At 46.7% G+C, this 15489-nt stretch overlaps 1 protein-coding gene across 4 annotated transcripts in view; it reads left to right on the forward strand.

Moving 5' to 3' along the window:
* The window catches only part of LOC147108757 (microtubule-associated protein RP/EB family member 1-like), a 57300-nt gene that overhangs the window by 25398 nt on the left and 16413 nt on the right, over nt 1-15489 (forward strand). The gene's annotated exons all lie outside the window — the stretch shown is intronic.

The following is a 15489-nucleotide window of genomic DNA, read 5'->3' on the forward strand; positions in this document are numbered from 1 at the left end:
TTTTATTTTTAAATTTCCTCTCCACCACCTGGGTTAAGGAAGAGAAAATTGGCCAACTCCTGCTCGAAGTGCATTGGCTCCCTGTATAAACTCGCACATTAATAATGACCTTTTACTGAGAGCACTAGTGTAGTTGATATCTTCAGGAGAGGAGTCAAATGGAAAGAGTGCAGCTCAGATCATTTCTGAACTTTGTTGGATAGCCAATGCTAAACCCAAGGGTTCTGTCCTCCCTCCATTTGAAGGAGAAGCTATAATTCAAGCAGTACATCTGGAAGACTGATTGGCAGCCATGGATCTCAAGATTGCACAGTGTGTTGAGTTTATCCAGTGAATCATTGAGCCATAAAGAGTGGAAAGGTTCCAGATTTAATCCCTGACCTTTGCTGATCAAGGTGATTGGGCTGCTATGACTGACCTGGAGGAGGGGTAAAGTCTTCCAGAATTCCTGCTCCTCAGCACTGTTGAGCAACTCCTCCGTCATCCTGACAAATAACTGCCAGCACTTGCTGTTAAAGCTCATACATGGCAAATATCCATTTGGAGAACAGCTGGCTCCCATGGACTAGAACTACAACTGGAATCGAGTCTTCAGTGGGTAGAAAATGGGATGTTGGGCAAGACAGGAAAAGTTGGAAGAAAATAAAAAATTACATTTTGAAAGCTCCAAGTCCCATAAATTGTACTAAAACTCTTAACATGGAAGGAATCTACTACCCATAGTTAGTTTTTCATTGGCAGCTAGGGTTTTGCCCAAATACCTGTCCATAGCGGCTATGTTTCTTAGTTTGAGACCCCTTCATGTGTGTCTGTATCAATCTCTGGCTAGTCAGAGTTTCCTCCCAGGAGAGTCTTTCTTTTGCCTGTCTGTCTTTCCCACCCACCCCATGATTTTTCTGTTGGTGGAAGGTGCAAGCAGCCACAGGGATAGATGTGGCCTGAGCTACAAGTTGGTTTTGGGTTGTCGGAGGGATATTTGATTAGAAGGTGCATGACCACTTTGAGTTGCTAGATGGTGGGTCATGGGGTGGTTGCAATAAATAACATGAAGGAGGTGGTGCTCCACTCCAGCTGATTGACATCTGTTGCCTGAGTCCTACACTTCACAACCTGCTCATTTCCACCACCTATTCGCTACAATGTACCACTCCTTCAGTACTGCACTTAAGTGTCAGCCTAGATTGTGTTGAAGTTCTGTGTCCATGCAAACCAGAACCTCAGCCTAACTTCAGGCCAAGGTCCAAAAACAAGCTGCCCAGACTTGCCACTTAAGAACATAATAGGAGCAGGAATAGGCCATTTGGCCCCTCGAGCCTGCTCCGCCATTCAATAAGATCATAGCTGATCTGATCTTTGCCTCAACTCCACTTTCCTGCCTGCTCCCCATAACCCTTGAATCCCCCTATAGTTCAAAAATCTGTCTTATCTCCACCTTAAATATATTCAATGACCCAGCTCTCTCGGGTAGAGAATTCCAAAGATGCACAACCCTCTGAGAGAAGAAATTCCTCCTCATCTCTGTTTTAAATGGGCGACCCCTTATTCTGAAACTATGCCCCCTAGTTCTAGATTCCCCCACAAGGGGAAACATCCTCTCTGCATCTACCCTGTCAAGCCCCCTCGGAATCTTATGTTTCAATAAGTTCACCTCTCATTCTTCTAAACTCCAATGAGTATAGGCTCAACCTTTCTTTACAAGACAACCCCCTCATCTCTGGAATCAACCTAGTGAACCTTCTCTGAACTGCCTCCAATGCAAGTATATCCCGCCTTAAATAAGGAGACCAAAACTGTACGCAGTATTCCAGATGTGGTCTCACCAATGCCCTGTACAGTTGTAGCAAGACTTCCCTACTTTTATACTCCATCCCCCTTGCAATAAAGGTGAACATTCCATTTGCCTTCCTAATTACTTGCTGTACTTGCATGCTAACTTTTTGTGTTTCGTGTACAAGGGCCCCCAGATCCCTCTGTACCGCAGCATTCTGTAGTCTCTCTCCATTTAAATAATCTGCTTTTTTATTCTTCCCACAAGTGGATAACCTCACATTTTCCCACATTATACTCCATCTGCCAAATTTTTGCCCACTCACTTAACCTATCTGTATCCCCTTTGGAGATTCTTTGTATCTTCCAACAACTTGCTTTCCCACCTATCTTTGTATCATCAGCAAATTTGGCTACATTACACTAGGTCCCTTCATCCAAGTCATTAATATAGATTGTAAATAATTGAGGCCCCAGCACTGACCCCTGTGGCATCCCACTAGTTACAGTTTGCCAACCTGAAAATGGCCCATTTATTCCGACTCTCTGTTTTCTGTTAGTCAATCCTCTATCCATGCCAATATATTACCCCCAACCCCATGAGCTATGCCCCCGAGTTCTAGACACTCTAGCCAGAAGAAACAACCTCTCGGCATCTACCCTGTCAATCCCCTTCAGAATCTTGTATGTTTCAATGAGATCACACCTCATTCTTCTAAACTCCAGAGAATATAGGCCCATTCTACACAGTCTCTCATCATAGGACAGCCCTCTCATCCCAGGAATCAATCTAGTGAACCTTCATTGTACCGCCTCCAAGGCAAGTATATCCTTAGAAAAGGAGACCAAAACTGTGCACAGTACTCCAGGTGTGGTCTCACCAAGGCCCTGTACAATTGTAGCAAGACTTCCTTAATCATATACTCCAACCCCCTTGCAATAAAGGCCAACATGCCATTTGCCTTCCTTATTGCTTGCTGTACCTGCATGCTAGTTTTGTGTTTCTTGCACCAGGACACCCAAATCTCTCTGAGCACCAACATTTTAAAAGTGTCTCCATTTATAAAAAAAAATAATAATAATAATTCTGTTTTTCTATTCCTACCAAAGTGAATAACCTCACATTTCCCTACATTATACTCCATCTGCCACCTTACTGCCCCTCACTTCAGTCTATCTATATCCCTTTGCAGACTCTGTGTTCTCATAGCTTACTGTCCCACCTAGCTTTGTATCGTCAGCAAACTGGGACACATTACACTCTGTCCTTTCATCTAGATCATTAATATAGATTGTAAATAGCTGAGGCCCCAGCACTGATCCTTGTGGCACCCCATGAGTTATAGCCGGCCAACCTGAAAAAGACCCGTTTATCCCTACTCTCTTCTGTCTGTTAACCAATCCTCTATCCATGCTACTATATTACCCCCAACCCCATGAGCCCTTGTCTTGTGTAATAACCTTTTATGTGGCACCTTTATCGAATGCCTTTTAGAAATCCAAATATACTACATCCACTGTTTTCCCCTTTATCTAACCTGCTAGTTACATCCTCAAAAAGGCTCTAATAAATTTGTCAAACATGATTTCCCAGTCATAAAACCACATTGACTCTGCTTAATCAGGTTATGATTTTTAAAGTGCCATGATACCACTTCCTTAACAATGGATTCCAGCATTTTCCTGACGACAGATGTCAGGCTAACTGACCTGTAGTTCCCTGTTTTCTCTCCCCCATCTTTCTTGAATAGCTGTGTTTCATTTGCTACCTTCCAATCCGCTGGGAACATTCTAGAATTTTGGAAGATCAAAACCAATGCATCCACGATCCCTGCAGCCACCTCCTTTTTTAGAACCCTAGGATGTAGGCCGTCGGGTCCAGGGGATTTGTCGGCTTTTAGTCCCATTAGTTTCTCTGGAACTTTTTCTCTACTTATATTAATTATGTTAAGTTCCTCACCCTCAATAGACCCTTTGTTCCCCACCATTTTTGGTTTGCTTTTTGTGTCTTCTACTGTGAAGACAAATACAAAATATAACATTTCTGCCATTTCCTTATTCCCCATAATAATTTTTCCTGTCTCAGCCTCTAAGGGGCCAATGTTTACTTTTGCTACTTTCTTCCTTTTTACATACTTGTAGAAGCTCTTACAATCTGTTTTTATATTTCTTGCTACTTTTTTCATTCTATTTTTTCCCTTATCAGCTTTTTGGTCATCCTTTGCTGGTTTCTGAAACTCTCCCAATCCTCAGGCTTACTACTATTCTTTGCAACATTATAAGCTTCTTCTTTCTACCTAATGCTATTCTTAACTTCTTTAGTTAGCCACGGATAGATCACTTTTCCCGTGGAGTTTTTGTTTCTCAATGGAATGTATTTTTGTGGAGAATTATGAAATATTCTTTAAATGCTAGCCACTGCTTATCTACTGCCATACATTTTCATCTATTTTTCCAATCTACCTTAGCCAGCTTGCCCCTCGTACCTATGTAATTGGCTTTATTTACGCTTAAGACTCTAGCTTTGGACTTCGGCAAGTCATGCTCAAACTTAATATGAAATTCTATCATATTATGATCACTCTGCCCCAGAGGATCCTTTACTATGAGATTGCTAATTAGCCCTGTCTCATTACACAATACAAGATCTAACAGCCTGTTCCCTGCTTGGTTCCATGATGGATTGTTCCAGGAAAAAGTCCCGAATGCATTCCATGAACTCGTCCTCCAGACTACCTTTGCCAATTTGATTTGTCCAGTCTATATGAAGATTGAAGTCCCCCAAGATTATTGCATTACCTTTGTTAAAAGCTCCTACTATTTCTTGATTAATATTCTGTCCAACAGTATAGCTACTGTTAGGGGGCCTATATACTACTCCCACCAGTGTTTTCTGCCCCTTGTTATTCCTTATCTCCACCCATACAGATTCTACTTCCTGATCTTCTGAGCCGAGATCCTTTCTCGCTACTCTCCTTATGTCATCCTTTATTATCAGGGCTACCCCCCCCCCCCCCCCCACCCTTTCCATTCTGCCTGTCTTTTTGAAAAGTCAAGTACCCTGGAACATTTAGTTCCCAACTTTGGTCACCTTGCAACCATGTTTCTGTAATGGCTATTCTGTTAAACCCATTTATCTCTTTGTGCCACTAGTTCATTTATCTTATTACGAATGCTTTGTGCATTTAGATAGAGCTTTTAATTTAGATTTTTTACCATTATTCCCTGCTTTGACCTTATTCTCTGCTGCACTGCTACTGTTAAGCAGAGTGTGACAGGAAGGGACAGAGCTTATTTTTACCCAAATCACTACACTGCTCTATTGCTATGACCTCTCTCTTTAGATTTCTAAATTCCCTCTCACCTGACTCCTTCTCCCCCCCCCTCTTTTTTAGTTTAAAGCCCTATCTACAACCCTAGTTATTCAATTCGCCAGGACGCTGGTCCCAGCCCGGTTTAAGTGGAGCCCGTCCCGACGGAACAGCTCCCTCTTTCCCCAGTACTGGTGCCAGTGCCCCATGAATTGCAACCCCTTCTTCCCACACCACACTCTGAGCCATGTATTTAACTCTCTGATCTGCTTGACCCTATGCCAATTTGCACGTGGCTCAGGTAGTAATCCAGAGATTATTACCCTTGGGTTCTGCTTATTAATTTAGACCCTAGCTCCTCAAACTCCCTCTGCAGAACCTCATTCTTAGTTCTACCTATGTCGTTGGTTCCTACATGGACCACGACAACTGGATCCTCCCCCTCCAAGTTCTTCAGCCACGAGGAGATATCCTTAACCCTGGATAGGCAACACAGCCTTTGGGACACTCTTGCAGCTGCAGAGAACAGTATTTAGTCCCCTACCACTACCAGATTCCTTCCTTCTCCCCCTCACTTGGATGGCCCCTGTACCAAGGTGCCATGGTCAGTTTGCCCATCCTCCCTGCAGTCCTTTTCCTCATCCATACAGGTAGCAAATACCTTGTACCTGTTGGACAAGATCCAGGGCTGAGGCTCCTCCATCACTACATCATGAGACCCCATACCTTCCTGACTCGTGGTCACACCCTCCTGTCCCTGACCACTGACTAACTCTAAAGTACTACTTAACTTAAAGGGTGTGACTGCCTCCTGGAACAAAGTGTCCAGGTAACTCTCCCCTTCCCTGATGCACCGCAATGTCTGCAGCTCGGACTCCAGCTCAACAACTCTGAGCCGAAGTTCCTCGAGTTGCAGACACTTACTGCAGATGTGGTTGTTCGGGATTGCGATACTCTCCACAAACTCCCACATGCTGCAATTACGACACAACACCTGCCCTTCCTTCTCAACCTTGTTCTATTTATTAATTAATTAGTTAAAGCTTTTATTAAATTGATATTTTAGTTTTATTGTTTTATCTAGTTATTTAATTTAATAAGTACCGGCAAGTTACAGTATCTCAGCTTTTAATTTAACCTCTTCCCTAACTTAGAGCAAAAAAGAAGCTGTAATACTCACCAACCAATCACCTACCTGCTCTCCTGTAATATATTCACAATATATATTAATGATCAAGACAAGGGAATATAATATCTCCAAGTTTGCAGTTGACACAAAGCTGGGTGGGCGTTTGTGCTGTGAGGAGGATACCGATAAACTCCAGTACGATTTGGACAAGTTGGGTGATTGGGCAGTTGCATGGCAGATGCAGTATAATGTGGATAAATGCGAGGTTATCCACTCTGGTGGCAAAAACAGGAAGACAGATTATTATCTGAACGGCAATAGATTGGGAAAAGGGGAAGTGCAACGAGACCTGGGTGTCTTTGAGCACCAGTCGCTGAAGGTAAGCATGTAGGTGCAGCAGGCGGTTAAGAAGGCAAATGGTATGTTGGCCTTCGTAGCGAGAGGATTCGAGTACAGGAGCAAGGATGTCTTGCTGCAGTTGTACAGGGCCTTGGTGAGACCACATCTGGAGTATTGTGTGCAGTTTTGGTCGCCTTATCTGAGGAAGGATGTTCTTGCCATGGAGGGAGTGCAGCGAAAATTCACCAGACTGATACCTGGGATGGTAGGAATGACGTATGAGGAGAGATTGGGTCGATAAGGCTTATATTCGCTAGAGTTTAGAAGAATGAGGGGATCTCATTGAAGCATAAAATTCTAACCGGACTAGACAGACTAGATGCAGGAAGGATGTTCCTGATGGCGGGGGAGTCCAGAACCAGGGGTCACAGTCTAAGGATAAGTGGTAAGCCATTTAGGACTGCGATGAGGAGGAATTTCTTCACCGAGAGTGGTGAACCTGTGGAATTTTCTACCACAGAAGGCAGTTAAGGCCAACTTATTAAATATATTCAAGAAGGAGTTAGATATATTTCTTAAGGCTAAAGGGATATGGGGAGAAAGCAGGGACAGTGTACTGAATTTGGATGATCAGCCATGATCTCATTAAATGGCGGAACAGGCTCGAGGGACCGAATGACCTACTCCTGCTCCTGTCTTCTATGTTTCTATGTCACTCTTTGATTATTTTTTTTTGTTTGTTTTTTAATTGGAGCCTTGCCGCTGCTTTAATTCTGGGCCGCTCTTTCTCTTCTCTCCGCTGCTTAGTGCAACAGAAATGTTAAATTACCAAACGGCAGCATTGGCATGCAATATCCCAAAAGATTGGAAAGAATAATTGTGTGCATTCGACTAGATCCAGCAGCAGGAAGAATCCCCAACCGGCCCACAGCCACCTATTGCCGGAATTGGCTCCCCCTCAACTAAGCTGCCTTCCACTCCCCAGGGAAAGAGGGCTGCTATGTAGAGACAGAAATCTCCAAGCCCAATGAATGATGCTCCACCAAATGCAAAAGGGTGAACAGACACAATTCCTGCTAAAGCTGTCAGCTAGCCCATGTTACCAGATACCCATGCTGACTTTCAAGGAATGAATATCTACAAGACCCAGGACAGACCCCAGGCAATGCGTTTAAAAAATGCACACAACGCAACACCCCTTGAAATTGGAGAGGTCCACACCCCAATCCCCTCAACACAAACCAATTAAATATGCTGGAAGCCAGCCTGATTAAGGGAGTGATGGGTTATGGGGAGTGGGCAGGGAAGTGGCTTTGAGCCCAAGATCAGCCATGATCTTATTGAATGGTGGAGCAGGCTCGAGTGGCCAAGTGGCCTATTCCTGCTCCTATTTCTTATGTTCTTATTGCAGGGCATAGTGACCTCACAGAACGAGTCCAAGTGACCTACAGAATAGGAGGTTTGGCTACAAAATAGCCAACCTCTGTGAGTCACAACAACAACATCTTTGAGTGTGCGGGGAATTAAAATAAAATGAGCCTATTCTGGTCATTCAAGACACCAAATGATCTGTACTAGAACTCAATAATTAACTGGATAACCCTGCACAGAGCCCACAAAGCACTTGTCTTCAGAACTTTGTATTCCAAATGCTGCAAAGCATTTGTGACATGTAGCTATGACTTCCAGACAAATGAAACCATCAAGGTGCAGGCAGAAGCTGCATATTAATGGCCACTGGATTTCAATTTTTTTTTTTTTAAAGCTATAAGCTTTCAACCAACCCTCTAAAGCAAAGGCAGGGAATACAGGATGTTGTACTCTGCCATGCCTAAAACCTAAAAGATAGTGACCCTTCTTGACATCTTGAGGCTACCAGCTTCTTTCTACAAAAAAAGGGTGCAAGGGGGTCACCCTCTCAAACCTCCCCACCCATGATGACTGCCTCATAGATGGGAACCTGTATGAAACCAGAGCATAATTAGTTCCAGGGCGACCTGCAGCACAAAGCAACTAGATGCATTGCAACATGTCTACTCAACAACTCTGTAGCCAAAGCCCACAATGCATCACCAGGACAAGAAGTTTGGTCCAGTGAGAGATCACCTTCCCCTGGCATGGCACCCCAGACCCAATCCACTACTTCAAACACTTTTTTCACAAAACCCTTACCAACATCGCCTTCTAAGCACCAGTTGTAACCTGCGGGACACCTTTTATTTGTGAACTCGCATGGCTCGACCTCTGCCACAAGTATTGCCCCGATCCTAGGTAAACTGGTACCGCTTCTATATATGAAATGATGTATGGTAGCTGAGAATAACAAATCTAAGTTGGTGCCGAGGCACCTCGCTTCCCATGGAACGCTTTGAAGATGTATATTTCTCAGCCAAACAGGTGAACCTGACTGGTCAGCTCTCTCCCTGCTTCCAATGTTCAGCATCTCCACTGCCAAAGTGACCTCTTACCCACCCAGTGGCCTTGTGCCATCAAGAAGTATGAGGAACAGGACTTACCCATGCACATGCTATTTTGGGGGTTAAGAAACATTTCTTTGTATTGAAAGACACCCTGAAAAACTAGCAGGTGTCCATCATGCATAATAAGGGGAAATGACTGGGCTGAAACAAGAAAGGGATTTCTCAAGCCACAACACTAACCAAGGGCAATTTCTTTGCCAGGCACGCTGAGCAACAGACCTACAATGATCAGCTAGAAAACTTCCAATATTAATGACATCAAAATATGATCCCTATGGGGAAGGGGGGTGGCTATAAATCACCCAATCAAAAGGAGGGGTTGGGAGAATCATTTCTTAGGACATGCAGACATGGTCTTTCTGCAGGAAACTCATCTTGCCATAGAACATGGAAAGTTCACACAAGACTAGGTGGGGTTGATAGTGTAGGAACTGGGGTTCCTAGCTGAAGAATTGAGATCGACTCAGAAAATCAAAAACAATAACATTTAATGAACAAACGAAGCTGTACAGGAAACTGTAGGATACAATGCAAATAGGTCTGGTCTGCTTGAAAGCCTCTCTGGAAACTGCTAGCAGGTTCCGAGCTCTGACGTCCTCACGTTCTTCCCGCCGTTGAGTGATCACGTGACGGACGGCATGATGTCATCACGCGGAGTACAGGAAAGAAGCCCTAGTACAGTTAACTGATACATTAAAGGTGCAGCCCCCAGCTGTACTACATTGCTGTAAAAGGAATTATATACAATTGTCCGTAATCCTCTGGTGGTTCCGCCACATGCGCCCCCCCCCCAGAATTGCTTTTAACAGAGAAGGTAAGGCGAGAAGGGGGTCTGACGAGTCTGTCCAACCGACTGCGATACCCCGGCAGCTGGAACGGAGCGCTAGAAGACAAACTGGCCATTGGCTGTGGTTGGGATGACGCCGCAGGCGGAGGAGAAGAGGAGGCCGGCTGTGGTCGACCTGGTGAGGCGGGCACTGGCGACTCGGCGGATGACCACGACCAGGCGGCTGAGCGGTGACGACTGGTTGGTTCGCTCAGATCCAGATGCGCCGGTTTCAACCGGTCGGTGGAGATGTGGTGGTCAGGCTTACCGCCGACGTCGACTGTGAAGGACTTGTCACCTGACGAGATGACGCGGAACGGACCTGTGTAAGGCGGTTTGAGCGGGTTTTTGCAAGCATCCTGCCAAATGAACACGTATTCTGCGCTCTTAAGATCCACCGGGACATGGGAGCGCTGCAGGTCATGATGCGACATAGGCACTAGGATGAAATTCCTAGCCGCTTCCTGGTGGCTGCTGAGCTGGGGACCAGGGTTCCGTGTGAGGAGGAAGAAAATCGGCAGGCGCTCTGAGTGGTTGGTCGTAAACCAGCTCTGCTGAAGAAGAATGCAGGTCGTCCTTAGGCGCCGTGCGAAGACCTAGCAGCACCCAAGGGAGCCTGTCCACCCAACTAGGCCCACGGAGACTAGCACGCAGTGCGGCTTTAAGGGACCTGTGGAATCTTTCACACAGACCGTTTGCCTGTGGATGGTAGGCGGTGGTACGATGAAGCTTGGTGCCCAAACCTTGAGCTACGGCATTCCAAAGCTCGGAGGTAAATTGAGGCCCCCGGTCGGAGGAGATGTCAGTCGGTACCCCAAACCGAGCTACCCACGACGAGATGAAGGCTCTGGAGACATCTGCTGCTGTGGTGGCAACCAAAGGAATTGCCTCTGGCCACCTGGTGGTGCGGTCTACCACGGTGAGGAGGTGAGTACCCGCAAGAGGAAGGGAGAGGACCAACCAGGTCCACGTGCACATGGTCGAATCGACGCTCCGGAACCGGAAAAGTGGCGACTGGGGCCTTAACATGGCGTTGTATCTTGGACTTCTGGCAACTCACGCAGGTATTGGTCCAGTCACTGACGTTGAGATGCATGCCCTTCCAGGCGAATTTCTTTGCCATGAGTCGTTGTGACGCTCTCATGCCAGGGTGTGTGAACCCGTGGATAGTGTCTCAAATTCTCCTGCGCCATTCGACTGGAACGATTGGACGTGGGACGCCCATCGAGATGTCACGCAGGAGCGTGGTCCCTGCGGCCTGGAAACTGACATCGGCCACTTGTAAGCTGGAAGGTACGGTCCGGTATGCCTGCACTTCAGGGTCTGCCTTCTGTTCTGTTGCCAAACCAACATAGTCGACTCCCAGGTGTACTGCGTGGAGCTGGGCGCGGGAGAGACAATCCGCCACCAGGTTGTCTTTGCCCGAGACATGTATGTCGGTTGTAAATTCAGATATGTACGTAAGATGACATTGTTGCCGTGCCGACCATGGTTCCGCTGCCTTGGCCATCGCAAAAGTAAGTGGCTTGTGGTCTACAAAAGCCGTGAATGGGCGTCCTTCCAGTAGGAAGCGAAAATGGCAGATGGCCAGAAACAATGCCAACAACTCCCTATCAAAAGTACTATACTTGCGTTCGTTCTTCCACAATTGGCGGCTGAAGAAAGCCAGTGGTTGCCATGTGCCGTCGACGTACTGGCCCGATGGCATAATCGGATGCATCGGTGGTAAGGGCAATGGTTGCGCCCGGAAGGGGATGTGCCAACATGGTCGCAGCAGCCAAAGCGTTTTTAGTGTCGAGGAAAGCCTGGTCCATCTGGGGTGTCCATTCGATCGGGTCTTTGCCCGATTTACCTCTGAGGGCCTCGTACAAAGGTTGCATCAACAATGCTGCCTTGGGGACGAACCGATGATAAAAATGGACCATTCCCAGAAATTCTTGGAGGGCCCTGACGGCCTGAGGAAGAGGGAACGAGGTGATTGTGTCCCAGGAAATCAATGCTGTGCAACCCAAACTGGCACTTGGCCGGGTTGATAATAAGGCCATGTTGGCTGAGACGAGAAAAAAGGGTACGCAAGTGCGTAATGTGTTCTTTCATGCTGTTATTGGCAATAAGGATGTCGTCTAGGTAGACGAAGATGAACGGCAGATCGCGCAACACAGAATCCATGAGACGTTGGAAGGCTTGTGCTGCATTCTTCAGCCCAAACGGCATACGAAGGAACTCAGAGCCCGAAAGGTGTGATGACGGCAGTTTTGGGGACGTCCTGAGGATGCACGGGCACTTGATAGCCTCGGACGAGGTCTACTTTGGAAAAGCTGGAATTCCCTGCCAGATGGGCCGAAAAATCCTGAATGTGAGGAATTGGGTACCGATCCGATGTGGTGGCCTCATTCAGGCGTCTGTAGTCGCCGCATGGTCGCCATTCGCCGCCCGGCTTAGGAACAATGTGTAATGGCGAGGACCAATGACTATTCGAACGTCGAATAATACCCAGGCGTTCCATTGTATGGAACTCCGCCTTGGCCGCGAGTTTACCGGGTTCCGGCCTTCGAGCTCTCGCATAAACGGAGGATCCTGTTGTGGTAATGTGGTGCGCCACACCGTGCCTCGCGACTGAAGAAGAAAATGTGGGCCTGGTGAGCTCAGGGAACTCGCTGAGAAGACGAGAGAACTCATTTGGAGATGAGACTGCACAGGCACCTGACCAAGACATCGCTGTGCTTCGGTGGCAGGGGACCGAGTGAAAAGTGGAGGCACTGATTAGCCGGTAGTGTCGGACGTCGACGAGAAACCCGTTTGCGCAGAAGAAATCTGCCCCCAGGATGGCCTGTGAGACTTTCGCCGTGATGAACTCCCAAACAAAACGGTGGCCACCAAAACTCAACTGGACCCTACGCTTTCCGATCGTGCGAATGGCCGCACCATTGGCTGCCTCGAGGGGGGGACCTTGACTGCCGGATTGAAGATCTAGCTTCGACGCTGGTAGGATACTGCACTGGGAGCCAGTATCACAGAGAAAACGTCACCCTGACGGAGTCTGTAATGTATAGGAGTTTCCCTGCGGACCTGACGGCCGCCACAACTCCGGCGCGTCCCTTAGGCCTTATTGATCTTCTCAGAAACCGCTGGTTTGAGGTAGGTTTTATTTTTGGTGAGAAACTGCAGGGCGGACGGCAATTTCTGGCCTTCGCGCCGAAACGAGCGTGGTATGCACACCAGCCTGCAGGAGGAGGAGTCGGATTCGCTCTTGTGGGGGATGGGCGCCTCGTGGCTGCACAAGATTGTTGTGAGACGGTGAATATTTTATCCGCTTCCGCGGCGAGTTCAGCACAATCCGTGATCGGAATTGGCCAAGGCTGTCTGTACTGGCTCTGGTAGTTGACAGAGAAACAGCTCGCGGAACAGAAAACATTGCGATTCCGAGCCCAAAAGCGTGAGCATTTGGCTCATGAGCTCTGAGGGTTTTGAGTCCCCGAGGCCGGGCATGGAGATAAGTCTGCGAGCGCGCTCCGACTTGGACAGACCGAAAATCTGCAGTAAACGTGCTTTTAAAGCTTCGTACTTGCCATCGTTCGGTGGACTCTCGGAGGCTGACACCCGCGAGGCCGTGGCGCTGTCGAGGGCGGAGACCACGTAATAATAACGGGTCAAATCCGCTGCTACTCCCCGGATTGCAAATTGGGCTTCCACCTGGAAAAACCACGCGGCCGGTTGTTGCTCCCAAAATTGCGGCAGTTTGAGGGTGACGGCGTTCGTGTCTATGATGTAACTTCAACGAAAATTGTTCGAAGAAATCGGGGTCACCAATGTAGGAACTGGGGTTCCTAGCCGAAGAATTGAGATCGACTCAGAAAATCAAAAACAATAAAATTTAATGAACAAACGAAGCTGTACAGGAAACTGTAGGATACAATGCAAATAGGTCTGGTCTGCTTGAAAGCCTCTCTGGAAACTGCTAGAAGGTTCCGAGCTCTGACATCATGACGTCATCACGTTCTTCCCGCCGTTGAGAGATCACGTGACAGACGGCATGACGTCATCACGCGGCGTACAGGAAAGAAGCCCGAGTACAGTTAACAGATACATTAAAGGTGCAGTCCCCAGCTGTACTACATTGCTGTAAAAGGAATTATATACAATTGTCTGTAATCCTCTGGTGGTTCCGCCACAATAGTATGTATACACTGGAGGAAGTCTTGAGGTTTAGCAGCATGGGGGCCAGTTTTGGGCTCTGCCAACACTTGGTGGAGGGAAGGGAAACGAGATTGCAGCATATTGGAACTGAGAGGGCAGGGGGTCGGGGGAGGGGGGGGTGGAAAAGAGTATCTGGATGGGTCAGTGTCTGTGGTGGAGACTTCACTGGAAGGGTGATGGGGTAGTTTAATGTGTCAGAACTGAAGGGGGGAGTTATGTCGGGTCTGGGAGCATTGGGGTGGATCTTGGGGTCTGGGAGGATATCCCAGGATCAGGAAATATTGGGAGGGGCTTCCTGGTGTCTGTACTCAGGTTCTAGGGTCTGGCAGTATTGAGGAGGAGAAGTGTGTGTCAGCACTGGAGAGGAGAACCCTAGGGTCTGGAAACATTGAAGGGGGATTCTGCAATCCAGCAGTAATGGGTAAGGAGCAGTGCAGGATCTGCAGAGTATGACCCAGGAGATCTGGGCTCACCTGCCTCCACCAGTTTGGAGCTGTTGGGAACCAGATTCCTAGGTTGTGAGCCTGGTCACCTTCTCTTTTTTCCCCACCCCATTAACCCACAATTACTTATATTTATAGTTATCATTTAGCTTGACTACCTTTTTAATCCCTTGTTTTCTGGAATTTGTGATGTTCAAAATAAAAACTAGTTTTTGCTAATTTTCTCTGAATTTACCCAGGTTTTTAAGGGTTCAGAAATTTTCCACTGAATTTTTATCCCTACTTTGACACTAATAAAAAGTGGGAGGGGGGTGTGACAAAAAGGAGTATTAAATTCCTAATAACTCACTTTATTGATCCTTAGTAACTATGAAAAGTTTTTTTTTAAAGAATAAAAATGACCGTGATTGTCTTGGAGCCAGCAATTTACAAGTAGCTGCATTCAGCTGCTTGGACACTGTCCCATGTGGGCTTAAAGGGGCAATCCGGGTTAATAGTTAACATCACAATTGTGCACTTGGCTATGTATGAGCAAAGCCACAGGAGATAAGCTAGTAGCTGTAGAAATATTTTGGCCATCAAAAGATGTAACGAGCATAAGAATCTGAATCCATTGCAAGATGTAGTTTTATTGCTACCGAGGTGTTTCAGGGTTGTTCAGTTATGAATGGGAAGCAAGCTTCATGTTCAACATTACATGCAACTTGTAGTTGTCAGATTTTTAATAAAACCCCCACATGCAATTAGAATTTTGTCATCCAATTAATCGAAAGGGGGAAAAACCAGTGACCTCATTTTGAGGCTTCTCTGGCTCCTCCTAAACAAAAAATCATAAGTTTACTTCAGAACACTGTACAGCTGAAGGATGGTGTTTATCTAATCAAAATGTTAACTAAAGGATGACAATTCCTCGGAGCTAGTGGTTTCGGGTAACTGCCCCTTATTGCCCAAGTAGCTGACCAAATTGTAATTGCATGTGGAAGTTAAATGTTTTTCA

Source organism: Somniosus microcephalus, chromosome 13 (genome assembly GCF_052327205.1).
Source record: "Somniosus microcephalus isolate GS21.2 chromosome 13, FLI_Smic_1.0, whole genome shotgun sequence".
In the NCBI taxonomy this organism is placed as follows: domain Eukaryota; kingdom Metazoa; phylum Chordata; class Chondrichthyes; order Squaliformes; family Somniosidae; genus Somniosus; species Somniosus microcephalus.